The sequence below is a fragment of the Canis lupus genome, chromosome 10 (assembly GCF_003254725.2).
Source record: "Canis lupus dingo isolate Sandy chromosome 10, ASM325472v2, whole genome shotgun sequence".
Classification (NCBI taxonomy): Eukaryota; Metazoa; Chordata; class Mammalia; order Carnivora; family Canidae; genus Canis; species Canis lupus.
In genome coordinates, this window is record NC_064252.1 from 56,254,044 (window position 1) to 56,281,137 (window position 27,094).

At 41.4% G+C, this 27,094-nt stretch overlaps 1 long non-coding RNA gene across 3 annotated transcripts in view; it reads right to left on the reverse strand.

The window, feature by feature from the left end:
- LOC112672319 (uncharacterized) overlaps nt 1–27,094 on the reverse strand; it is a 36,849-nt gene that overhangs the window by 6,753 nt on the left and 3,002 nt on the right. Inside the window, exons 3-5 of one of the 3 annotated variants that reach the window (XR_004803092.2) lie at nt 8,520–9,119; nt 8,229–8,368; nt 2,610–2,675 (exon numbers count right to left, since the gene is read on the reverse strand). This is a non-coding gene — a long non-coding RNA (uncharacterized LOC112672319). The remainder of the gene's footprint in view (nt 1–2,609; nt 2,676–8,228; nt 8,369–8,519; nt 9,120–27,094) is intronic. The other 2 variants (XR_007413610.1, XR_003144194.3) reach the window with 2 other exon arrangements.

A 27,094-nucleotide genomic window follows, 5' to 3' on the forward strand; every position in this document is an offset into this window, starting at 1 on the left:
TTTATTATAAAGGCTGGTAAAGCGTATAGACTAACAGCCAGATGAAGAGATACACAGCAAAAGGTCTGGAAGGGTCCTTAGCACAAGAGCTTCTGTCCCCGTGGAGCTAGGGTGCACTAGTCTCCCAGCCCGTGGAGGTGTTCACCAGCTAAGAAGTGCTATGAATTGATACTTTAGGGATTTTTATGGAAGCCTTATGGTATAGGCATGATAGGTAATGAACTCAACCTTCAGCTCCCCACTCAAAGTTGTTGGAGTGGGGCTGAAAATGCCAATCCTCAAATCACAAGGCTGGTTCTCCTAACCCTTGGGTCTTTCCAAAAGTCACTTCCTCAAAATAAACTGAGGAGTGGTTAAAGGGGGCTTCTTTTAAATAACCAAAGATACTCCTTTCACTTTTATCTCCTCTTATCACTTAGGAAATTCCCTGGGCTTCAGGATGTTTGTGCTCAGGATGTATGTGGTCCACAAATTCTGTGATACCCCTCCTTTCAAGAATTGCAGCTTAATTCCACTTTCCTTGACGTGGTTGAACTTAATGACCCTCTTCTAATGACCGAACATAGCAGGAATGGCAGCATATGGCTTCTAAGACTAGATCTTTTTTTTTTTTTTCTAAGACTAGATCATAAAAGGCATTAGAGCTTTCTCCTTGTTCTTCCTCTCAGATCATCAGCTCTGGGGGAAGCCAGCTGCCATGTTGTAGTAACACACAAACAGCCCAGTGGGGAGGTCCACATGGCAAGAAACAGGCATCATGCCAAGAGCCAGCAAAGAACAGACCTTCTGTCAACAGTCATGTGAATGAGCTCTCTTGGAAGAGGATCCTCCTATCTCATTCAAGCCTTCAGATGACTACAGCCCAGCAAAATCTGAATTCCAGCCTCACAAGAGACCCAAAGCTAGAACCCTCCAGCTAAGCCGCTGTGGAATTCCTGACCTGCAGAAACTGAGTTGTTTTAAGCTGCTAAATTTGAGGCCCTTTGTTTCACAACAATAGGTGACTAATAGGCCTTGCTACAAGACATGACAAGCACTATTTCACACATACGCTCTTTTTTCCTACTCATGTTCTTTTGTCCTACCCACGTACCTTGAAGTGAATGATTCTGAAGCTGAAGAAGGGCACAGACAGGAGGAGCCAGGATCTGGGAATCATTTGGAGCAGAGGTAGCCTAGAAAGCCATCCCTATTGTGTTACCCCAGAGGTACGGGGCTTGTTACAGTAGCTAATGTTCCTTTCTCTCTGACTATACCCTCCTTTCATTCTTTTGTTCTTTACCACATGGAATATAATTATTTGCATAAATGCCTTTTTTTCATGAACATCAAACAAGTGGCTAGAAGGTGCTTGGCAGTATGTGCTTTGCAAGCATGTTATTGATTAATCCTTGTGATAATTTTTCAGATGTGGAATCTGAGACAGAGAGGTGAAGTGACTTGCTCCAGAGCACATGGCCCAGATGAGGGAAAGCCACCAAGGGTTCTGCTTCCAACCCAGAGCTCTCAGCCACTCTGATCTGCTCCCTCCCTCAGTCCCTGTATCCCACACAGCACCCAACACAGTCTCTTGCATACAGTTGTTGTTTAATTAATGTCTGTGACTGCAGGAAAATGTGAATGAACAAATGGCAATATATTAAGAGGGAAAATGTCATGAAAGTTCACAGTCAAAAAAACCTGTTGTCCTGAAATCTTGTTTTCCTCATACAAATGCCCCCTTTTACTTGTATGCGTCTGAACTTTAGGGTGTTAGAGGCTAGAACACATAAAGAGATTCATTGACTGGATGAAAAACATGCTTAGAGAATACTAAGAAATTCTTCATAAAGTCTGTAGTTTTAGATCAAGAGCCCCAAGTGCTTCAGAACATCAAACCAATTCAGGACTTTCTGAAGAGCCGACCTCATTAAGGGAAGTCACTGCACTCCACCAGCACGTTGAGGGAGAAGACAGTAGCTACTGTACCGATGGGTGCCCATCTCTCTAGAAACCTGTGTCCATTCATGGGGCCTGGCGGGGGAACCTCAGCGTGACCACAAAGGCCCAATTGTTCTCTTCAGATCAACACGCTAATGCAGTGAAAGAGTGGGTGCCCTGTGTACCAAGGCAGAAAGGCCGTCAACGAGTCCCTGGCACAAACACAGCCGGTCAGCCTTAACAAAGATGGGGTCAGAACTCCCTGCCAAAGACCAGTCTCTGCGAGCTCGCTCTAGGAGTGAAAACCCTATCAGATTTAAACTAAAACAGCTTAATTTCTAAAGTATGCAGCCAGGGCAGCCTGGGAAAAAGAAGACTATCCCTTCCTAGGGAGGGTAGATAAGTAATGAATAGTCTCAAAGCCCAGGTCTCTCTGATTTATTCAGAATTAGTATTAGCTTCAAGTCACTGCCCTGTTGCCAAGGTCACACCTGTATCTATTCCCATCTCCCCAAGGAGAGCTTCAACCTGCCTTATTATAAACGTTCACTTTCCTGAAATAAAAAAAAAAATGTGTAAAGTGGTTAGCTTTGGGGAGAGTTAGGGGGGATCCGGAAAGGGGGAGACATTTGTTTTCCATTTTTCCCTCCTTGGATTAATTTTTTATTACGTGTATGTACTCATTTTACCTCTTTAAACGTTTAAGTCCACCAAGGTGAGGATTCGACTATTTGGGTCTTCATTTTTCCATTACTCTGTTTCAAAGAAACAAAATATTATTTTCGTAGGTTTTTAAACTCTAAATCTCTACCCTAAAACAGCACTTATTGTTCCCATCAACAAAAGCCTTGCTTCTCAGAGAAGAGTCCACTCAGTGTGAGTTCCTTGGAGCAGAATATTATAGAACACCTTCACTGGATAGCAACAGAAAAGTGGGTTACTGGGTTTTTCTGTCATTTCAGCATTGCTTAGGATGGTGTAACCACGTGCTACTCTTTTTTGGAGAGCTGGGGTTTCTAACTCAGGGTGATTTCCTCCTCAAAGGACATTTGGCACCACCGTGAAGCATTTTCGGTTGTCATACATGGGGGGTGGGCCCTACCAGCATCCAGAGAGGCTGCTAAATACCCCACAGGGCACAGGGCAGTCCCCAAAGTGAAATATTATTTAGTCCAAAATGCCAATTGTGTCCAGATTGGGAAAACCTCATTTGCTGACTCTGTTGCATAACACATAGAAATTCACCTTAAACTCACTTTCAGGGAGTAAGTAGGGTGGGGTGGGGGGGATTGTCTCATCATTATTTGTATGACATATCAAGGGTGAAGTCGAGATTGGCCAGATTTGGGAGCAGGTGTTTGTGTCCATTCTTCCTGGACATACCAGATAGTTGATAAATGCTTTGAAATGGAACTGAAAGCATCCTTTATTCTTTATTCATTTATGTAATAAGTATTTGTCGCATCTCTGTCATTAGGTAGACACAGATAGTAAGAGAAAAGATGGTCCAACCATCAGCACCTCTGTTCTTAATAAAAACAGAAGTGCCCAGGCCATTTCTAAATATTACAATCAACATTTTGGCCAGCATAAGTCTTGGGAGAACTAAAATGAGAATGAACCTGAACCATTTAGTTATTCCATGTGTTCAACATGCATATGATTCACTTCTAGTAAGGCTGATTTCATCACATAGTAATTATAAAAAAACTCCTACCCTTTGGGGAAAGTCAGGTTCTCAGAGGGCACTGATTCAGGGGGGTAATGTAGGCTAAATGAATCAAGAATTTCGGCCTGGGACGTGGACAGAGACAGCTCCTGGTACTTTTGCTTTCTATTTCTGACTGGTCTCCACCCTAAGCAGTTGTCTCAGGACAGGAGGTACTCATGGACTTCCCTCCAGAGCTAAAATAGCCGGAAGGATGTGAGTGTGTGATCCCAGGGCTGGACTTGGCTCCTCACTCGGAATGGGGTCATTAGGAAAGTTCCCAAACTGTCCCTCCCTAAGCAATCACGAATCAACAATTAATACCCCCCCCATCAAAGTAAGCCTTATAAAAATATTTTCTCTTAAACTTAAAGACACTCCAGTAGGATGAATTCTCTCAGAAGTTTAAGTAGTTGTAGCATTATTGATCCATCAACAATTCCTTGAATCACTGCCTAAGAACACAAAGAAGCCCCTGTACTTTTTCACAAGTCCCCGTGGAACTTTCCATGCCAATGAAAACAAGTTACACTTTCAAAAAATATTTACCAAAAACATCATTTCCAACCACCAATGTAACCATGTAATACAGCTTTTTGTTTGCTTCTTTAGGCTTCAGACATTTTTTTCTAACAAGAACAACAACAAAAAAGAAGTGCAGTTACAAAGTACAATGATCAAGAAGACATATCTGCAAAAAAAATATATTGCAAATGTAATTGTCTCCTATTTTCGGTTGCTTTCATGGAAAACTGTAAGTTGGAAGAGCAGCATTGCCACCAGTGCAATGGGTCCCAAACCAAAGCTGATCCAGAGTTGGCTGAACCCGTGGAGCTGAGGTCAGAACACGTCCAATCCAACTTCCCTGCCAGGCAGGGGTCTGATGATGATTCTGTCTCAGGCCATCTCAGGCTGTGACTGCCCCTGGTTGACCTTGTGTCCCACTCCCACTGGAACTTAGCTTACAGCCCAACCCTAGTTGTGTGGATGATCAAAGCCCTGGTCAGTACCCAGAGCCTCCTGTCAGTCTCCGGGTTTGGGTGCCCTGGTCTGGCATGCAAACGGCCTCAACTCCTTGGGGTCCTAGCAGTGGGTGCTGGGTCCAGGACCATCCAACTAGTCCTGGGTCAATCTCACAACTACTCAAATCCAAGGGCTTTGACTGGAGCCAGAAAAATTATGGGAATGCAGTAAAGCATCTGCCTGGCTGCATTGAGCCCTGGGTCAGGCACAATGGGTGTTCGAACCCGTGGTCCTGTGTAATCAATCACAAGCAACTTCCACTAAGAACCAAAAACCTGGGCAAGCTGTCTGGCTCTAAATCATGCCTTGTGTCACTCCGGAACTATGGAAGGGGTTAAAGCTCAGCATGCTCCTTGACTTTAACTCATTCCAGTTTCTCTGATGAGAATAAAAAAAACACCAGCACTTGCCCATGAGCTGCGCAGCGCTCTCCATGCTGTATCCTCACCCCCAACTAGGCATTCCCTGCGGCCTGCCCGGTCCCCACGAATCCTTTGTTCTGCTGCATGATGGCACATCTGTTTGTTTTTGTTCATTTACTAGGTGTTCAACGGTGTCTTTAGTGCTTTATATACACTCAGGTATTTATATTTATGTATTTGTACATGTACCTCCATTGAATATATAAATTTATCACAACATGTACACATTATGGGGTTGCATAAATTCCAACAAAGGGTGCACGTTTTTTAGTTTTATGTGTCACTAAATGTACTTTTTAATATTTTTAACTGAAGCCACACGTGCCTATTTTGTCTTTTTTTTTTTAAGATTTTATTTATTTATTCATGATAGACATAGAGAAAGAGAGAGAGGCAGAGACACAGGCGGAGGGAGTAGCAGGCTCCACGCGAGGAGCCCAACGCGGGACTCCATCCCGGGACTCCAGGACCGTGCCAAAGGCAGGCGCTAAACCACTGAGCCCCCCAGGGTCCCCTATTTTAAATCTTATAAAGAAAAAGCTAATTACCGTGTTGTCCCTTTCCAGGCCCGGCCTCCTGAGGTCACACGGAAAGTTAAGACAGTGGGGTACACTTTCTGATGAGAGCACTAAAGAAAGGTTTTAGAAGAAACCCAAGCCTCCAAGCAAGCAATTAGCATGAGAAAAAGCCTAACATTCTTTCAAGAAAAAAATTAAGAGATGCGGTACAAAACAAGATAAAGGGAAAGACCCACATCCTTGGCATGGAAACAGGCTAAAATGCATAGCTGTCATTGAATGTTGAGGTGAAAGTGAGCAAGAATGAAGCTGAGGTCAGTGTAGACCTGGGGGTAGTAGGGAGAGGGGACAATGCGAAGTGTTGGGCCTTCCATCGTTCATCAGTGAGTTTCTAATCAGTAGAGAAAAGGAGCGTCTAGTAGTTCCTTTCAGCAGACATTTCCTTTGGAGTTTAGACATGTGCCCAGTTCTTCTCATATACCCCGGGACTGCATCTGAACAGTCTGCCGATGTCAAAAGGAAATCCTGTCCCTCTTCCCTGGAGAAAAGAATAGGGCAGGCTCAAAGGGAAATCTGGAAACATTTGTCTTCCAAGAACCCAGCATCTTCCAAGAAGCTCTGTTCTTCTGTGTGATGTATGCTAGAGATTTTGGTCCTACCTCCAAGAAGGCTACGAAGCCGAGGGAAGCTCCCAGATGCCCTGGAGAATAGGATCTAGGGTGATCAGTGCCAGTGGGGTCCTTTGTGGAACCAAAATGCAGCACAACATAGCAGAGAAGATTCTGAGTACAAGAATTAACCGGAAAATAGAGAAGGGAGTTACCAGGACAGAAAAATACTGTAAATCCTGCAGCGTCACCATCACAACCTTTAGAATAAAATGAAGGCTTCAGGCTCTAGGGACTATAGTTCTAGCTGCAAAAATATAATAGACTGAGCATTTTTGTCTTCCAAGGAGACAAAAACAAAGATCAAATAATGGAGGGGGTAGGAAAAGAGAATATAGAACTCCCTGGCTTGTTGACCTCAACAGTGCATGTGATTTAGAAGCTTTGTTGTATCACATAGTCAGTCTCTTGGCCTTTAAAAAATACATGTATTACTAGTTCTTCCCTATCTGCATAGAGAACTCTTAAACTCTCCCCAGAGCTAATTAATAATTCTTTTTTAAAAAAATAAATTTATTTTTTATTGGTGTTTAATTTGCCAACATATAGAATAACACCCAGTGCTCATCCCATCAAGCGCCCCCCTCAGTGCCCGTCACCCAGTCACCCCCACCCCCCTAATTAATAATTCTTAATGAGAGCAGGTATCTTGACTCAAACTTCAAAGTGTGGAAAGTTACATCAGGGTGTGGTGAAGATGCTACTTGTGGCAGGCAGTGGTTTAGCACCCTGGCTGCATGTTAAAACCACCTGGAAAGTTCTAAAATATTGATGCCTGGAATCCATCCTCAGAAATTCTGATTTAATTGTTTTGGGGGTAAGGCCAGGTTGTCCATACTATTTTTGGAAGTTCCCCAGGAGATTTGAATGTGTAGGTCACCATGGGAAACCTGGGTCTAAGATCACTGGGGTCCTAAGCCGTTCCTAAATAACCATCCATTCCTATGAGATGCACAGAGAAGAGAACCAAACAAGTAACCCTTTCCGAGGAGCTTCAGCCCCAGTCTCACTACAGTACTGTAGCGAACTAGGCTGGACCTAATCAATACTTTTGTCTGCACCTGAATAGCCAGAAAACCAAAGCCAAATGAGAAGCTAACTCTTCCTCTCCATCCCCAAGTCCAAACCCAGGTGTCCGTTGTTAGCACTCTAAGAGACAGCCGCGTCTACCCGCAGAAAGCAGAACAACTCCTACTTTGCAACTCCTAATTCCAACCAAGAAAGGATTACTATCTATCTCAAAACAGAAGGAAATACAAGCCAACAAGAAAGAGGCAACAACCCAATGGAAAAAGGAGCAAAGAATATATACGGTTAATAAAAGAGAAGCCTCTCAAGTCCAACAAACAGGGGAAAAAAATCTTCATCTCTAGTGATCAGGAAAATGCCAGTTATGATCACAAATGAGATAGATACCATTTCACACTTAGCAGACTGACTAAAATCCAAGTTTGGTAATACCAAATGTGACCAAGCATGTTGAGCAGCAAGAACTCACATATTACTAATGGGGTGTCAATGTGCAGAGCCACTTAGGAAAACAATTCCGCAACCTCTGCTAATGTAGGAGGTGCTCACAACCTTCAAGGAATCAATTTCCCCTTATTTGCCAATCAGATAGGCACAGGTCCCCTGCCCCACTGCTTGTCATGTGACTCGATTAGAAGGGTTAATATCTTCCAATACTGGAACAGATAATTATGGTTTCTTTTTTTTTTTTGATAATTATGGTTTCAACATCGTACAAGGAAATAGTACATTCAGTTAAAATGAATAAGCATCCACCTAGTTCAGCATGGATTCATCTAAAATGTACTGTTAAAAGTGCAAGTTGCAAAATGTCACTTTCAGTGACATAGCCTTTACGTAAAATATTAAAACACACACTTATATATACTTATGAATAAATATGTAGAAAAAGTATAAAAACATGAGCAGCAAAAAGGCACACGAATAAAAAAATTATTACCTTGGGGGAGAGGCAGTACATCCTCAGTTGAGATTAGGGAGGCATTTTGATTCCAACTAAAATGTTTTTTTCCTTCCTTCCTTCCTTCTTGTGGTTTTTTAATCTAAGTACATGTGGTCAAATGTTAATGATCTTAAAACCTGGGTAAGGAAAAAAAAAACAAAACCTGGGTAAGGTAAAGGTGTACTGTTTTATATTTTTATCTGTATCTTCTTGTACAATTGAAATATTTGATAAATAACTTTTTAAAAACTTTTTCAGGGAAAGAAAAAAAAAAGAAGCCACAAATACCTCCTTCCCTAGGAGCTCTGATGTATTTTGCTTCTTCCTTTAATACTGAGATGGCAAAACGGCTGCTCTGAAGGAGCCTGCGCCCGGCCGGCTGCCTGGCTGCACTTGCGGATGGGGGTGGAGACCTCGAGGTCCCAGGTGATCCATCTCGCAGTGACCATGTCAGGCGCAGGCTGCATCACCGATGTCCACTTAATAACTGTGCTTCGGAACAGGGGGGAGATTTAGCCTGACTTCCAGAGCAACACACAAACCCTGGAGTGAAGGAATGAATCTCTGTACGTCTGTAATTGGTGTTCTATGTGGCTTAACTGTCTGAATTGCATTTACCCTATATTTGATGTGTTTCAAATGCTCTGGCCCCTATAAAACATCAGGTTATGAGTCATCCACAAGAAAGTCGAGGAGAAATTGGAAGCACCCAGGGAGCCAGTGCTGCAGGGTATTTGATGGATGAGAAAACCGAGACTGAGGCAGTGGGGTTGTCTGGGCCTGCGGCTTTGCCACTGCTGGATCCGGGGCTCTGGTCTCTTGACTCTCTGCCCAGGGCTCAGAGCCCAGGCTGCCACAGGGTTCCTCTTCATGGACAAGTGAAATACCCTCAAGGGAGAGAAAATTAGAAAAATCTGAAGCTTTCTGCTCTGGGATCATGACCCGAGTGGGAAGGCAGACACTCAACCAGTGGCCCACCCAGGTGCCCCCAGAAACTAAGTTTTTACACAGTTTTAGGTAACCAGTTTGAGGAGCCTTGACTTGAGGAAGGAAATGGCTTTATACATTTTTTTAAATATTTTAAAAATTTATTTGAGAGAGCATGCAAGAGCACAAGCAGGGGTGGGGTGGGGGGAAGGGCAGAGGGAGAAGCAGATCCTCCATTAAGCAGGGAGCCCCGGGGTGGCTGGATCCCAGGACCCCAGCATCATGACCTGAGTTCAAGGCAGACGCTTAACCAGCTGAGCCACCTAAGCGCCCCTGGCTTTATATATTTTTAATCACTGCTTTTAACCATGTCTTTTCATATCATCCATTTCATACCCTAGTGTTATTTTAGGGAGATATAGGGAGATCTCCAGGTCTCTTTTAGTTATTAAAATTTGTTCAAACTGTCATATGCGATTCAAAGCTTTACTCCCCTTCTCCAGAGTAGGCTTGGAATGGGTATGTGTATTTGGCGTGGGGCATGAGACCTGCTGTGACACCAGCAGCCCCTTGCTTCTCAGGGGCTAGCTCTCTATAGCGGGTGGGGGTGCTAGCTCTCTTCTTGGGAGATTCGAGACGGAGAGACTTAAGAAATCTGCTTCTGTGGCTAGTGGTTCTCTGTTGGGGATGGGGGAGGGTCACTGATGTCACACTGGTCTGTTCTGATTTTCTTTTTAACTTTCTTTTTATTATTTTTTTTAAGATTTTATTTATTCCTTTGTGAGAGACACACAGAGAGAGAGGCCAAGACATAGGCAGAGGGAGAAGCAGGCTCCATGCAGGAATCCCAATGTGGGACTCGATCCAGGCACTCCCGGATCACGCCCTGAGCCGAAGGCAGATGCTTAACCACCGAACCACCCAGGCGTCCTTGTTCTGATTTTCTCTGAAACTGGAGGTCTGTTAACCAAGAGCCTATTATGATGCCAGAGACAATTAGAAACCCCCAGGAAGCCTTCTGGGTGCTGGAAATGCTTTATACCTTGCCCTACTCTCCTCTAAGGCAGCCCCAGGAATAGTATGGTCTCATCAGACAAGTCTCTCAAAGTCAAGGGTGCACCAGAGACCAGGCCATTGGAGAATATGCACTACACACATAGGGTTTTCCAGGCTCCGATGCTATCCCAGTGTACAGAGGCACCAGAATGCCTTCCCTGATCCAGTATAGCTTCCAGAAAGACGTTGGATCCCTCAAAGACTTGATTAAGGCCTTGCTTTTACCCTGAGAGGAATCCATTCTACTCTATTAAACTAAGGACTGGTCATTGAGTCCCCACAAATAATTTATCAGTAACTGCATCAATGTTCTTTCAGAACCGAGCTGGGGAAGGAGGAAAGAAAAACAATAGGCCTCACCCATCCAGGTGGTAATGTCAAAGGTGATTGAGGAAGCATTCAAAGCATTCATTCAAATGGCCATTTTGTCCCGGTTGGTTGTAAGGAGGAAGGAAGAGAGTGGAGGGGAAGGAAGACATGCCTGTTCTAATAGACCTTTTCTTTCTCTCTTTTATTTATTTTTTTTAATAAAGAAGGTCACTAGGAAGTTACCTCTGGAGACAGGGGGGTTCCCTCATCTGACCACACCCATTGTCTACAGCCATAAGCTGTCCTGCTTGCTCTTAGGAAGGCGTTGGGTAGTGATTCTGAGGCTGACCAGTGTCTTGGCTCCTCCATACCAAGAGAACCGTGAGCACTCGACCCCTAAAAGGAAGCTGTCTCCAAAGACAGCATCATTCATACCAAATGGCAGGTGTACTTGGCTCTTTGGAGCTTGTCAGGGACCATCCATTTCAGATGGAACTTGGTCATATCTTAATCCCTGTCAGTTTAGAGCCTTAAGCCACTAAGGCTTCACTACAGGCTCTTATTACAATTCTGTCTTTAGTGTCAAAACTTTCAAACCTTTGAAGGGTCACCATGTAGATCTCTGGATAGAAATTGATTTGAACTATACAAATCTTGAAAATCCATGGAACACTTTGGGTAAGTACTAGAAATAATGTATTAATGTTATCGCAATACTTTTTTATGTTGCTGAGATGTTCAGTTGTCGGTATGTGTTCTGTGCTCTGGAGATGTTTCCAGTTCCGATGAGTCAGAAGTTAAAGAACTGAAAGAGTCAATATAAATTGCACTTACATCTTGTAAGTGTAGAGGCCTAGTTTCCGTCAAACACTGGAAAGCAATATTCTGAGGTTAATGTGGGACATCCATGAAGAGATTTTGTTTCTTTAGTGGGTCAACAAGATGCCTATCTTTTTACCAGTAAAATAATGTATTTATTTTATTTTTTCCCCTTTTAGTTTAAATTTTCATGGCATTAATTTCCCTTTCAAATCTACACTCAGGGGGCCTGGGTGGCTCAGTCAGTTAAATGACTCTTGGTTTCAGCTCAAGTCATGATCTCACAGTCGTGAGATCAAGCCCCTTGTTGGGCTCCGTGCTCAGAGCAGAGTCTCCTGGAGATTCTCTCTCCCTCTCCCCTCCCCCTCCCCCTCCCTGTGCATGCACACACACTCTTGTTCACTCACTCACTCTCTCCCTCAAATAAATAAATAAAATCTTCAAATATATAGTCATGGGGCTTCTGACTGGCTCAGTTGGTGGAGCATGTGACTCTTGATCTTGGGGTCATGAGTTCAAGCCCCACGTTGGGTATAGAAATCACTTAAAAATAAGATCTTAAAAAAAAAACCCGTAGAGTCATTATATACATTTTATGTCATTCATGCCTATTAAAATTCTTCTCCCCTTAAAATATTATCATAAAAACCAAAACATAATGAGTCCCGGCTTTCTATTCCAGTTGTAAAGAGCAACCTGGTTTGCAACCCAGGGAGGAAAGGATGAATCACAATCATCTTGTCAGACTAGAATCACATAGATCTAAAATATTTATAATGTGGGCAGGTCAAGGATAAGTGCACTTGAGGGTAATTGTATATATGCAATTAGCAGGATGCACAGCCTAATGATATACAGAAAAAAGTGACAGTTCCAAATAACATAAGCCTCTCTGGCTAAATCACATCTTCCAAATGTCTCTGAAACATTTCAGAATGTCTGTCATCAGCAGTTATCACAGTGATGGTTTTAAAGGCTGCCATGTCTGTTTGCAGAAGTAAGTGGCTGGTTCCTACTCCCCATCTGCTTATGACTCAACTTCAGTTTCCCCTTAGAGAAAATTATGCGGGTTGAAAAATGTAAGAGAAAGTGAGGAGACAGTATGAGAGAGTGTTCAAACTTGTGTATTAAGAATTCCAGGAACCCAATCAGAAATCCACCTTTGGGACCCCCAAACTCTGAAGGATGTGACGATACCGGCAGGCCATGGATTAGGGTACATTACCTCACTTCATCCTTTGGATGAGTTAGCAGAGATACCTTGTCTAGAGATGTTGAGAATTGACAGGGAGAACTGGATCTCTTTCCTTTATAGGGATTCTTGTAAGCACGGAAATCCCCTGATTTACTCCCCAGCGCACCCCTGCTCATTCAGACGAATGTCAGCGAAGACCTAGCTGTCCTTTGAGCTGGTGCTCTTACTGCTGTTGCTGCTAGAGCCCTTTCAAGGATCTCCCTTCCCCAGGGCAGTTTGTATGCCTTTCACACTTTGTTTCTATTCAAGGTGTCTATTCATTTTCTCTGTATCTTTTTATATTTTGAATAATTTATGCTGAGCTTTTAGCTTCTCTATGCTCCATCTCAGATTCCTTTTGTCATGTAAAGTGAAAATGTCCCACTTTCCTGCCCTCAGTTGACCTGGCTACTTGATTGTAAAGCACATTCAGTTTTCCGTCCCGAAACATAATCAAGATACTAGTGTTCCTACAGCCTCCCCAGCTGCCTTCTTCTTCTCTGGGGTGGATGTGGATCCTGTCAATTTAGCTAAGCTGGGACTGTGTTTCCCAGAGTCCTCCTCCTTGGCCCATGGGCTTGAGTAAAGTTTTGTCTGAGGTTCAGGAGGCAGAAATGAAGTAACCATTTTTGTTTTGTGCTTAGAAGGTTGGTACTGGCCAAGGGTGCTCTTGCCACTCACACTGTGCGTAGAGATCCAGAGCTCCTCTGGCTGGACTGGCGTGGGGCTATAGTCTTGGCGCCTTGAAGGTAGCCAAGAAAGCCATTTGAGGTCCAGCCATCCTTACAAATTCTGCCTCCTTCTCACATGTTCCAATTTGTCTATGCTTCCCCTACTTCACGCCCATCACTTCTTCCCAACTGCCTGCCTGCTAACTTTGAGTGAGTTAGTGAGTTGTGAAGTAGTTTCTCCTACTTCACAGAGACTGTTCAACTAGCTCCTACATCGCAGAAGGTCAAATCCCTAAAAATCAATCCCTTGTTATTGTGCCACCCCTAGTGAGTGTGCTTCTCTGGTAAAGTCTTTGTGGATACACCCATTTTGTTTGGTTGGGTACATTTTTGCAAGTAAAGGTAAAAGGGATTTAGGATATACCTGGTCAGGTCAAGGTTACCCGTCCATGAGCCTCACCTGGGTGGGAAACCTGCAATTACATTTAAACATGTCTATTTGGGTCAAACATCTGGAACTCAAACCAGCAACCTTCTGTGCAATCAACTTCCATCCTAATGCTTGGAGCAGTTTAAGTGTTTTGTGTTTTGTTTTGTTTTGTTTTGTTTTGTTTTCAGCAATGTTGCTTTAGGTTCTCATACACGAACAACACCAGGATGGGTTAATGGAGCACTAAGTGGCCAGGGTACAAACTCCACCTTTGGGAATGCCCTACTGCCAGTCTTTCCTCAGAACCAGGTGGTCCAGGGCACCCTGAGGCCCTCTGGTCTGCCCAATCAGCTTCCCTACCACATTACAGGACTAGCATATCCTGTAAAGAGGTCTTTTCAGGGAAAATAGTAAGCCTGCTGAGCAGCCAAGCAGTGAGAATTTATTTAACTCTTCTACATGGGTGGGTCTGTTGATTTTTAAGGATATGCTTTAAATTATGAGAGTTGCCCAGAAGCCACAAAACTACATTTTGGTTACATGCATATTTATGCATAGAGAGCTGGTGAGATCTGGAAAACACTTTAGGAAATTCTCAGTATTATTCTCATGGCTGAACTTTCCTGAATATAATTCCTTTTTTCTTTCTTCTTTCCTTTTTTTTTTTTTTTTTTGTTTTAACATGAGTTTCTTTTGGATCAGACTCAGATATACAGGTCATGACTTGTACAGGATCTTAAGTAACCCCAAACCTAGATGAAGAAGAACAGTTTCCAAACACAGCTGTTCTACAATGAAGAATTGCCAATGTTCTTTTCATGAGGGGACAGAAAGGATATTTTCAGAAATCTGTTTTCTTTCCTCTGTAGTTTGTTTTTCACTCAATCCAAGAATGAAGACTTATTTTTTGTCAACTAAACATCCATCCTTGAAGTAATTTGGGGGCGGTCTTACTGCCTTAATCATCTTTAAACCTCAGCTACTTTATGTTGGATTCACTTTGTATAAGTTTAAGCAAATAGACTAATATTCCAGCTGAGCCTAAAAGTGTTCAACTACATGATCCTGGCAAGAAAAGAAAAAGGCCATAGAAATGGAAGCTAAACATTACTCACATAAAGGAGACTACATCTTTTGATGGTATCTTCCATATTCAGGCGTATCAGTGGACTATTAGAGCTTCGTCCCGGGGCCATACTAGTCTGAGGATACAGAGGCTCGTGCATGGAAGAGTATTAGGGTGTTCATACATACAACCTCTCTTTCACCCATTTGAGTTCAATAATAATTAACTGCTAGACACAGGTGTCAGATAAGTGAAAATGAAAATTATTGGCTTTCTTACTGAGAAATGCTAAATTAGAGGACTAGCCAGTTGTGCAACAATAGGCTTATTCCACATTGCTCCCGGTCACAGGCACAGCTGGACAATCTCAGTCCTCACCCATGGGGTCAAGGACTGTCCACTAAGTTTCCTGCATGATCAGAAACGGATAGATGAATCAGGAAATCCCAAAGGAGAGGAGGGAGGAAAGGAATGATGAGAGTATGCTCAGTTCCCTCCCCTAACATCCCCCATCAGAGACGTCACTGTTCCTTTCAGGGGAGAAGAGAGTAAAGGATGAGGAGAGAGGCCAGGTTGTTTTTCTCAGGGGCATCCCTTCCTGAGCTCTGCTGCTGTCTCCTACAAGTTTCCACTATGACTTCTGGAGCCCTTGAAGAGCCCAAAGTGGACTAATGATCTTTAGCAAAACAGGAGAGAATGTTTCTATTCTTTCTATATTTTTATGACAGCATCGTACTAACAGAATCCCAATATTGCTCAGGCAGGCAATGTGACAAGCTGTTTTTCCCCCAGCCTCCTTGCATCAAGGGATGGCCATGTGACACAATTTGGACCAATGGCACATAAACAGGAATCTTCGAAATTTTTCTGTGAAATATTTTACTTTCCAGATTTTAAATATATATGTGTGTCTGTCTGTCTGTCTGTCTGTATATGTATACATATATTGCTAGTAGTATCCTCCTGCCCCATTCCCTTCTTCTTGCCTTGGATTCAAGTAATGGAGTATAGCCATCCTGCCATCATTAGGAGTCAATGATGAAGGTGAAGACCAGCACCTTAAGGATGCTGCAGCTAATATGTAGAAAGAGACTAGGTTCCTGGTGCTACTACTGATCAACTGAGTTAAATGAGCATCAGCTTACTTCTGGGTTTCTTGTTATGTGGAAAAACAAAAAAGAGAAAGGAAAGACATCTGTATAAGACACTTTAAGATGGGTTTTCTGCTACTTGCAGATAACTACCATCTGAACTGAGGGTATCACTCTCTCCTGATGCAGCTTCAGGAGGGAATATCATGCAGAAATAAAGGATGGAGGCTCCTTTTCTCTCCCTGCACTAATCTCAGCCAACTGGAGTTTCCAAACCAACACCAGTGACCACAGGGATGAAACATGATGTGGCTACTTCACCCTCACCCTATCATCATTTAAGAGCACTGTGGGGCAGAGCCAGTGTCTTCACTTTTATCACTTATGTGCTATTTAAATTCCACTTTCACTGTCCATACCAAGCCAAGGATTTACCACCTCGCTGACAATAATCACGGGGTCCATTCTCCTGGCTTTTTGTTTAATATAAGGGTCATCTGCCATTTAGAAAAAAGAAAAGAAAAGAAAATAAAAAATAAAAAATAGGATACATTAGAATTCTATTTCTAAAGTCTGTTTATACAAAGCTATTTCATCACCAACTTCTCCAGCTTTAGTCAATCAACTTCCTTTTCAGCAAACTCAATTGCTCGTTATCATCTTCAAAAACAGATTTGTATCGAGTAGACACAAAGCCCAAGTTGAAGAGACTCCCCATACTAGATCAATAAAGAAATCACATTCTTCCCCCACCCCCACCAGGCAGTGGATCATCAAATCCCAGGGAGCTCCATCTTACATAATTTAGTAGGATTCTATAATAATAAAAGGGGTCAAAGGATGTAGGGAGGGAGAAAAACCGCCATCGTATCATTCCCTAAAAGGTTGCTTCCTGAGAGATACACACTTGAAAAAGATTAAAGCCAAAAAAGGTATCTGGATGCTTGTTTTATTTTAATAAAAATAAATATAATAAATATAATGTTTTTTTCTACCAAGAAACATTAACAGATCCAGGGAATTCGCAACAAATAAGTATGTATTGGGGTTCTTGGTTTTTTTGCTTCCGTCTATAAGAGTGTAACATTCTTTTAAATTAATCTGCATGTTTATTGTGATGTTTCCTGTCATTTTGTGGTTTCCATATACCTAGATAGCTCTGAGTGCCAGTGAGTCTTATTTTTGTCTGGCTGTCTTGGTTAGAATGCACTGAACTTCAAGTAATAGAAAACCTAATAGTGGTTCAAACCACGAGGACATTTATTGCTTAGTTATTAGGAAGTATTGAGGCAGCCTGTTGAGTTTGTTCAGTAACTTGGTGGTATTGTCTAGTACCAAGGGTCCTTCTGTCATTCTATCCTGCCCTCCGCAAAGAGTTGGTGATATTTCAAGATGGTTACCACACCTTCCAGAATCAGTCTTCAGAAGCGAAAAGGTGGAGCAAAAGGACAAAGGCAAAAAGGGTCTTCTTAATGGGCCTGACATTATAAGGGAGAAACTTTTTTGCAGCTGTAGTCCACCAGGCTTTCCTTTGGATCTCATTGGCCAGGAGTGGGTCATGACAAGCACTGGCTGTGAAGTGGGCTGGGAAGTCCAAATAGGGCATTTTCAACCTTTTATGTAGGAGATGGGCAAAGAGACAGGGGCCTGAGAAGAGCTACTGAGTAGGTTACAAACATCTGACACAAAGTCATAAACTCTTAGAGATCGGCAATTGCATATTTTTATAATAAAACAAAAAAATATCAAAATAATAGCAGTCAATATATTCAAATAGTACTTTGAGAAAAGAAAAAAAAAATCACCCATAATCCCATCCCCCTGTTATGAAGATTTGTTTTTTGTGTATTGTCTTCCACTCCCTGTTTGTTCATAGTCCACATTCTTAAATGTTTTTACCTGTTTAAAGCATCGTATTTTTCCATTTAATACTATGCTGTAAACATTTTCCTATTTATTGTTTATAATTATAATTGTGAATGGAAAGTTTTTTCCTTAAGATATATCACAACTTAGGGCAGACCGGTGGCTCAGCAGTTTAGCACCGCCTTCAGCCGAGGGTGTGATCCTGGAGACCTGGGATCGAGTCCCACGTCAGGCTCCCTGCATGGAATGGAGCCTGCCTCTCCCTCTGCCTGTGTCTCTGCCTCTCTCTGTGTGTGTCTCTCAGGAATAAATAAAAATAAAATCTTAAAAAAGAAAGATATGACAACCATTTCCTCATTATTGAACTCAGATGATTTTTCCTTTTTTTTTTTTTTTTGGTTAAAATAGATTATTATATTTTGGCTAAAACAGATATACTAATAACATCTTCCAGTGTAAGTTTTTCTGCTATTAGATTATTTTAAGTACAAAATAACTCCTGAATTCATAGGAATATAATGTAAACCATGGTGACTATGGTTTATAATAAAGTATTGCACATTTGAAAATTGCTAAGAGAATGGATCTTAAAAGTTCTCATCACAAGAAAAAAATGTTTAAACTATGTATAATGATAGATGTTAACTAGGCTTCCTGTGGTGGTCATTTTACAATATATACAAATATCAAATCATTATGCTTTATACCTGAAATGAATATAATATGTCAAATATACCTCAAAAAAGCTATATTTTTATCACTTATAAGATATTGTCAATTTCTCATATAGTCAGAATGACTGTTGCAGTTTAAAATTCTTCTAATTATATATATGCATGTATGTACATATATGTATATATATACACACACACACATTTGTATATGTATACATTTGTAAGTTTAACAACAACATCACCAGAATGGTACTACCATTATTTAGATGTGTTTTTTGTTTTGTTCTGTTTTTTGTTTTTTGGTTTTTTTTTTGCTGATTCACCAACTCATAAAATGCTACATTCTACATTATATTTAATTTCCATTATTTTCCTTCTTTTTGGCAAGGAGACCACAGGTCTAAATCAGCCAGGGAGGATCCTACATGACCATAGCTTGGGCAAGGTAGCTTCTTACCCAGACCTAAGTTAAACCAAAATGCTAATAGTCTTTTGAAGGGTATCTCTGAAGAATGTGTGCAAGAGGTTTTGTCTGATTTATTTTCTACCTCATTTTTTTCTAATTATAAATTGAATATGTACTGCCTTGATAATGGTTATATAATAATTCTGATATTTTATTAATGACTTGAACTTTGATAGTGATGGCACGGGTGTGCAAGTAAAGAAAAAGGTCCATATGGGTTCATCAGAACATGGAAAACCTAAAATGGGAAGATGGAGGTGGAGGGATGGTTATACAGCCAAGGCCTCGGGAGTTCCCTGAGATCAGAGCAGAGCAAGGAACAGCATGCCAGTGGAGCAGACAGGAAGTGAGGGCTTCTCTAGGAGCAATTGAAGCAGGGCAGGAGAAAGTCCAGAACTTTAGAAGTCAGAGAAACAGATTGTGTCTTTGATTGCTGCCAACATGTTTTCTTACTGTTACTGTTACTCCTCTATTGGATTATCTATTCACATCATAAAACTTGCCTTTGTTGTTATAGTGTTTATGTACTCATTCATTTCACAAATACTTATTGAGCACCTGTTATGGACTCAATGTTGTAACCAAAGGGATGCAGCATTAAATGCAACAGAAAAAAGCCCCTAACAGAGAAGACAGTTAACAGTTACAAAGAAATAAAAGGGGGGGCTCAGACATTGAAAGTGTCTGGGAGAAGGGGGAACCTCTTTCTCATAGAGCAGGTCAGAAGAGACATGTCTGATAAGGTGCCATTTGAGCAGAACCTGGATGAAGTAAGGAGGTGAAACATTCCAATCTCTGGGGAAAGCTTTGCCTGACAGAGAGAAGAGAAAGTAGAGAGGTCCTAAGACCTGAGCCTACTGGATGTGTTGGAAAAAAAAGAATAATCCAGTGTGGCTGGAGTAAGTGAGGGAGTAGGGGCAAGAGATGTGGTTTCAGAGAAAGCTGGAAGCTGGATCCCACAGGCTCTCACAGGCCAAGCTAAGAATCTGGGATTGTGTTGCCAATACAAGGGAGGTACCTGGATTTGCAATGATGGGCATTTTAAAGGAATCACAAGTTGCCGTTTGGAGAATAGATTGATGGCAAAAGTGAAAGCTAGGAGACCCATCAAAGGTTATTGCAATAGTCTCGGGCAGAGGTGTTGGGCGTGTGGAATAAGAGGAGGTGATGGAGCCAGTGAACAGCCTTCAGCTTCTGGATGACTTCCCAGGCTACAGCTAACAGGATTTGCTGATGGATTAAAGGTGGCACGCAGAGAAAAGGAGGAATCCAGGATGACTCCTAGTTTCTCAGCTAGGGACATCTTAGTGCCTATTTTTTTAAAGATTTTATTTATTCATGAGAGTCACAGAGAGAGACAGAGACACAGGCAGAGGGAGAAGTAGGCTCCCTATGGGGAGCCCAATGCGGAACTTGATCCCAGGACCCCGGGATCACGACCTGAGCCAAAGGCAGATGCTCAATCATTGAGCCACCCAGGTGCCCTGTCCTAGTGCCTTTTACTGCATGGAACATGGTGGGAGGGGTGGGTTTGGAGGAGAAAATCAAAAGTTCAGGTCTCTTAAGTTTGAGATCAGGTATCCAAGTGAAAATGTTGAGTTGGCAGCTGAATATATTTGTTTGGAGTTCAGAGCAGAGATCCGGATGGAGGTTTAATTTTAGAATCATCAGCGTATAGGTACTATTTAAAGCCACAAGCTGGATGAGATCACCAACAAATGAGTGCAGATGGAGAAGAGAAGAGGCCCTTCAACAAGTGGAGCCTGGGAAGATGAGGAGGATCCCACAAAGGTCACCAAGAGAGCGTGCTGGAGAGGTGCCAAAGGACCAGGTGGGTTCAGGGTCATGGAAGCCATATGAGGCAATTGTTTCAAGAACTGTTTCAGTCGGGGCACCTGGGTGGCTCAGTCACTTGACCATCTGCCTTTGGCTCAGGTCATGATCCCAGGGGCCTGGGCTCAAGCCCCACATCAGGCTCCCTGCTCAGCAGGAAGAAGAAGAAGCCTGCTTCTTCCTCTGCCTCTCCCCCAGCTTGTGTTCTGGCTCTTGCTCTCTCTCTCAAATAAATAAATAAACAAAATATTTTTTTAAAAAAAGAACTGCTTCAATTAACCACATCAAATGCTACCAAAATGTCTAGGAAGATGAAGACAAAGAATTGATCTGCTCTGGTGCTTGGTGAACACCTACTTAAATACCTCAGGTGGAGAGGCACCACGTAGAGCAATCCCAGCCACCCTCTCTCCCTGCACTACTCCAAAATGGTATTGACAGGCTTTAGATCTGTCATTACATAGGTAAGGACCCACCAGCTAGTAACAGAAGTTCCACAAGTTGTTAAATTCCTTGTTTGAGATGCACGGCCAGGTATTCCTGAGGTCATTCTGAGGATGGATAGCAAACTCGAAGGTTGAGGCATGGGGTCTGGTGCAGTGTGATCACTCTAATGTAGCTATTACAGTGACCCTCATGGGCCCCACTTAATTTTAGGCTCTCATTTCAGGCTATTGTTTAGCACTGTTAGAAAGATAAGCAGTAAGTTTTCTGGAAATGATTGGAAGTAGTCACAACATCATAGAGCTGAAAAGACTGTAGAGATTAATTACTCCATTCTCTTCACTGACAGGTAGGAAAACATGCAGCAAGATAAGGTGACTTTCTCCAGATCACCCACACCCACTAAATTAGGAGCAGAACACAGGTCTCCCCATGCTGCATCCCTTAGAATTAGTGACAGAAGAACTCACAGGGAGAGATTGAACATCCCATGTCAGGGGATCTATTTCAGATAACTGAAGCTTGTTCCTTTTAACTACCAAAACTTAAGAGCAATCATTAGGACCATCATTATCACTCTTGATTAAAATCTTCTACTGCTTTGATGAAAACACTTTTCCCACACAATGGATTTATTTTAGTCTAGAAGATTTGAAATTCTTGAAGTCAGCTTTTCTCGTTACCTTATTTCTTTGCCAGCTGCTTTAAGTTTTGAGCAGTCCCTTTAACTTACAAAGCAAGTGGCAACTTCATATGATAAGTGTTACACAATATTGTCAAAGTGATCACTTGATATTTTCTGAAAAGACAGAAATCTAAGGAGTTAAGAACAGCAACAAGTACATGATTCTGCCTCTAAGAACATCCATAACTATAAGAGTACTTTTATTCATATTATATATACATGTAGAGTTGTAAATGTATTTTTCAGATTTCAGTGCATAGCACCGACCTGAAACGCATGGAGAAATTAATCTTAAATGAGTCTGTATTACCTCTCCTTCAACTTTTCATAGTATATATGGAGTTCATATATATATTTAGTTATTGAAATAATTTTTATCTCTGTAACATTTTTCCATAGAGAAATTCCAAACATCATTTTATTAAACACCCAAATACTCCTATAAGAGACGAAGAATCAGATTTGTTATTCCTATTCTAGAAATAAGAAAACTAACATCCCAAAATGTTAAAATGCCCAGAGGACTTATATGAACCATAACAATGTCCCTTTATCTTTTCTCCTTGCTGGGCAATCTTTGAGTATCTTCTAGAAATCTGAATTTAGCCCTTGGCATTTTCAACTGTTCCGGGAATGGACCTTGTGAGAAAACAAAGCTCACTGATTCCGGGTGCTCACAAATCCACTCTCGACATTTCCTATCACTGGTGACCACAGGCTCAGCCTCTGCTTGCCTTTAAGGTCACGTGGTCTTCATTGCTACAACAACCAGGAATCTATCGCATTTCACCATTAAAAATAGTCACTTACATTTTATCCAATCTTGTTAGAGCAACTAAGCTGTGCATCTCCAGAGTGAAGTAGCAAATAACAGATCAGCAAAGCATTCCTTCTTTCCCTACCTAGATTTTGGTGCCTGTGAGTGACTAGAGGTATTGTTGGAGCTGTGTGTGTGGAATGTCCTGGAGGAAAAGGCTGGTTGGGAGGAATGAGATTAAAGTAAGGCATATGAAAAAATAAATAAATAAATACATAAATAAATATTTAAAAAAATAAAGTAAGGAATATGAAGAGCCTACCAAAAGTTCTTGCTCAAAGAATATGTTCAGGGATCCCTGGGTGGCGCAGCGGTTTATCGCCTGCCTTTGGCCCAGGGTGCGATCCTGGAGATCCGGGATCGAATCCCACGTCAGGCTCCCGGTGCATGGAGCCTGCTTCTCCCTCTGCCTGTGTGTCTGCCTCTCTCTCTCACTGTGTGCCTATCATAAAAAAAAAAAAAAAAAAAAAAATGTTCAATAAATGTTAGTGTTTGTTGTTATCAGAATTTGTAGCTTTGCTGGTATAATTTAGGAAGAGTTAATAATTATAATTTGTTTACCATTTATTAGACTTAAATCTCACGATAAGGCTCCAAAGGTGATTATTATATTGCCCATTCCAAAGATGAGAAAGTGGCAGACTTGGGATTTGACTAATGTTTCTCTAATTTTACCAAGTTTGTTTCTTCATTCATTCATTTGTCCATTCTTTCACAAATGCTTACTAAACTCCCATGTCCTAGGCACTGAGCCAGGCAGAGAGGTAAACAAGAAAGACCTGGTCTTTGCCCTCACAGAACTTGGAGTCTAGGGAGGAGGACAGACAAGTGAAACCCAATATCACAATATCCTGAGGCTTGATCCCATTCTTGCCCTGCCATTTTGAAAGCAAACCCCTGCCCTTCTCTTCATGTTCCTAAAATAAATTCACTGTACTAGGCCACGATGAAGGATGTTTTACTGAGGAATGTATAGGAGAAGTAGTTTACATTTCACAATGCATAGAATTTCTCTCTGAAATTCCCCATAAGCATCTTTGTCCTCATACTACAACAACCCTTAACCTCCTTACCCCACCACCCTATTCCTCCCCCCAGTCTCCCAGTCTAGGCATAGGTCCCTGGCACAGAGCCTGCCCTGGAAGTTGCTCTATGGATCTTTCTTCCTTATGGAAATTTCTTAAATCTTACATTTCAGGTGTCCAACAAAGTTCTCCCATTAGCAAGATATATCTTCCATATAAGATGGCCAGGGATGATAAGTACATTGTCATTTTTCTGGTCCCATAAGTAAACAGGCAGGTCTACTGTGGTTAAAAGAGTACATAAGAGAGATTTGGGACTTGGACTTAGGGCAGCAAGGCAGGTGTCCTGGAAAAACTGACATCTAAAGTATAGCAGGCGTTATGGTTCCCTCCTTGATCTCCACTGTTCAAATCTTGGTAACTACCTTAAATTGGCAGTAGAGATTGGAATTGACTGGGGATTGGGGGGGTGGATAGTCATAACTTCTACATGAAGCCTACATGCTTTAGGGGAAACAATTTCACCACCCTCAAATCAAGTCAAATAGTATAAGTTCATTCCTCTACCCAGTTATCGGTTCAGGGGTAAGCAAGGACTCAGCTGCAGTAAGACTGAGAAAGCTGTGGAAAAAAAGGGAGGTTTGGGTGGGAAGAAGGTCTGGAAAAGAAATCCTGTCATTTCTTTCATGGATACGAATAAGGAAGTGCATAAACTTTTTTTAAAAAGATTTTATTTTTAAGTAATCTCTATTCCCAATTTTATTTTTAAGGAATCTCTGAACTCATGACCCCAAGTTCAAGAGTCACATGTTCTACCCACTGAGCCAGCCAGGCGCCCTAGGAAGTGTGACTTTCTCTTGGCCCTTTGATCACTACAAGGACCAGCAGCCTCACTAGGAAGGCTATGTCGCCCAGCAGAGTGAAGAGCTAAACAGAAATTAAACCCTTTGTTACCGGTAGAGCTGCTGAACTAACCTCGGTGATGTGAGCCTCTCTTGTCTAGGAAAGCTTGGCTTGGGTTTTCTGTTACTTATAACCAAACCCAAACTAACTGACACAGAAAATGAGATTTGATCAACAAGTAGGCAAATCCCTTACCTACAACTGACAAGTTCATTTAAATGAGGAATTTGATTTTCAAGACAAACATAAAAGACAACTCCTACATATACTTAATTACCAGCCTGATAACATAATGAATAAAAAGATCGAATTTATAAGCGCACACACACACACACACACACAATCACACTCACAAATTTCCAAACTTAAAATGATTAGGAACTACATAATGTGACATTTAAAAAGAAAACTTCAAAGCTTTGTTAGAACATTTAAAAGATGGTTAAGATGATTCAAATAAGAAATAGAGACAATTCCAAGGTAAAAAGACAATAACATTAAAATGTCTGAACCAACCAGTAGAATTGCATTTGAGTTTAATTAAATTTATAGACTTAATACTATTTTGATTGAAAGCCTAATAATTATGTTCAATCCACAAAATTGTTCTAAAATATATGCATAAAAATAATATCATCAACAGGGAGTACAGAAAAGAAAGCTAATGGGGGTTCCTACCAGTATCAGCCATTAAAAACTCCTATATAATAGAATAAGGATTAATGTGCTAGGTAGATCACAGATTAATGGAACCAGATAAAGAGACTTTAAAAGGCCTAACAATTTATAGAAGCATTTGTATAGAATAAATTGAAGTATAACTACATACACATGTATATATGTGTATATATATATATAAAATACACACATGCGTATACATTTAAAATATTTTAATCTATTACAAAATAGTTTTTTTAAACATAAGGAGAGAAGGAAGGAGTGTGGCAAACACTTCTAGTTGGTTGATTCAATGGTCCCTTTCAACCTTTTCCTCCTTTTGTTTTCTTCTACTATTAAAGCAGGGTTATATTCAGCTAGATGTGACCATAGGGTGCAGTTCTGATTAATGAGACCTAAGCGAAAGTTTATTAGTAAGTTTCTTTTTTTAAAAAATTTTTATTTATTTATTCATGAGAAACACAGAGAGAGAGGCAGAGACACAGGCAGAGGGAGAAGCAGGCTCCCTGCAGGGAGCCTGATCCAGGACTCCATCCCAGGACCCCAGGATAATGCCCTGAGCCAAAGGCAGATGCTCAAGCACTGAGCCACCCAGGTGTCCCTATTAGTAAGTTTCTGAGAAAATTTTTGTTTTCCTGATCAAAGAAACTGGCTTGGTTCCCATTGCCCTTCCTTCTTGTTGCTTTGGATGCAACATTCTCCCTTCTTTAAATACAGGGATAGCTTGAGGTTCAGCAGCCATCTTGGAACCATGAGGTGGTAAGCATGAAGGAGAGGCCAAGAGAATTTGAGTCTCCAGCCCCAAATCACTGAGATACTGAAATGATGACAAAAGCTACTATGTCAAAAAAAAAAAAAAAAAAAAAGATACTATGTCAATCATGGTTTGTTTTGTTTGTTTTTAAACTTTTCTGTATCTGATGATGTCCTGACATCTTAAACATCTTGCTGGCTGGGGGAGAATGACCCTTTCGGGGCCAGCTAATATCTCAAGACCATAAACAACTTACTTGGGAAGTAACCAATCACCCCCTTTATGTAACTCACACACACAGAGCCAACGTTTCTCCAGTCCAACATCATCTCAGGGCCAGGGACCAGGCAACTAGAGAGACCGCCCTGATAGCTGAAAGCCCAGCAGGATTATTCAAACTAGTCGTTTCTAATTGTTTACTCTGACCTGGTTTGTCTTGCCTGCAGAAACCCCAATAAAGGCTCTGGCCTAGGCTTTCTCTAGCTACTGCTTCTGACCAAAACCTGCTTCTCCTGTGGTCCGGGATGGCATGCATGCCCTCTTCAATCAGCATATGTAAGTAGTAAATTCTTTTTTTTTCAATGGCATGGATCTCCCAGTGTCATTACTTAGTCACCTCTCTAAAGTAAAATCCCACAGTTACATTTCAGGAAAACTGCCAACCTCTAGACTTTCTGTAAAGTGAGAAAAATAAACCCCTATTTGTTTAAACCATTGTTATTTGGACTTTTGTTACTTGCAGTCACATAATCATAACTGACCCAAGGAATATTTGATAAGAGGCATAGAAATTAGTGATAGTAATATTAAAAATAGCTTAGATTTGATATAATTTAGCGAGGTTAATGACTTGATTTTTTTTATTATGCGAAAAGAACAGAGCATTGATAAAAGACTTAGCAGATTCATGAAAGAGAACTTTTTTCCCCTGAAACTTCATAAGGAATCATAAAAAAAAGTGATAGGTAAATATGTATATACATTTTAAGCTTCTGTACAATGAAATACAGCAAAAATGTAAGAAAACGAAATACAGCATATGAAAAATATAGATCATATGTGACAGCATATAGGGTGATGTATAAAATATAAAAGGAGCTTCTTCAAATTTATTA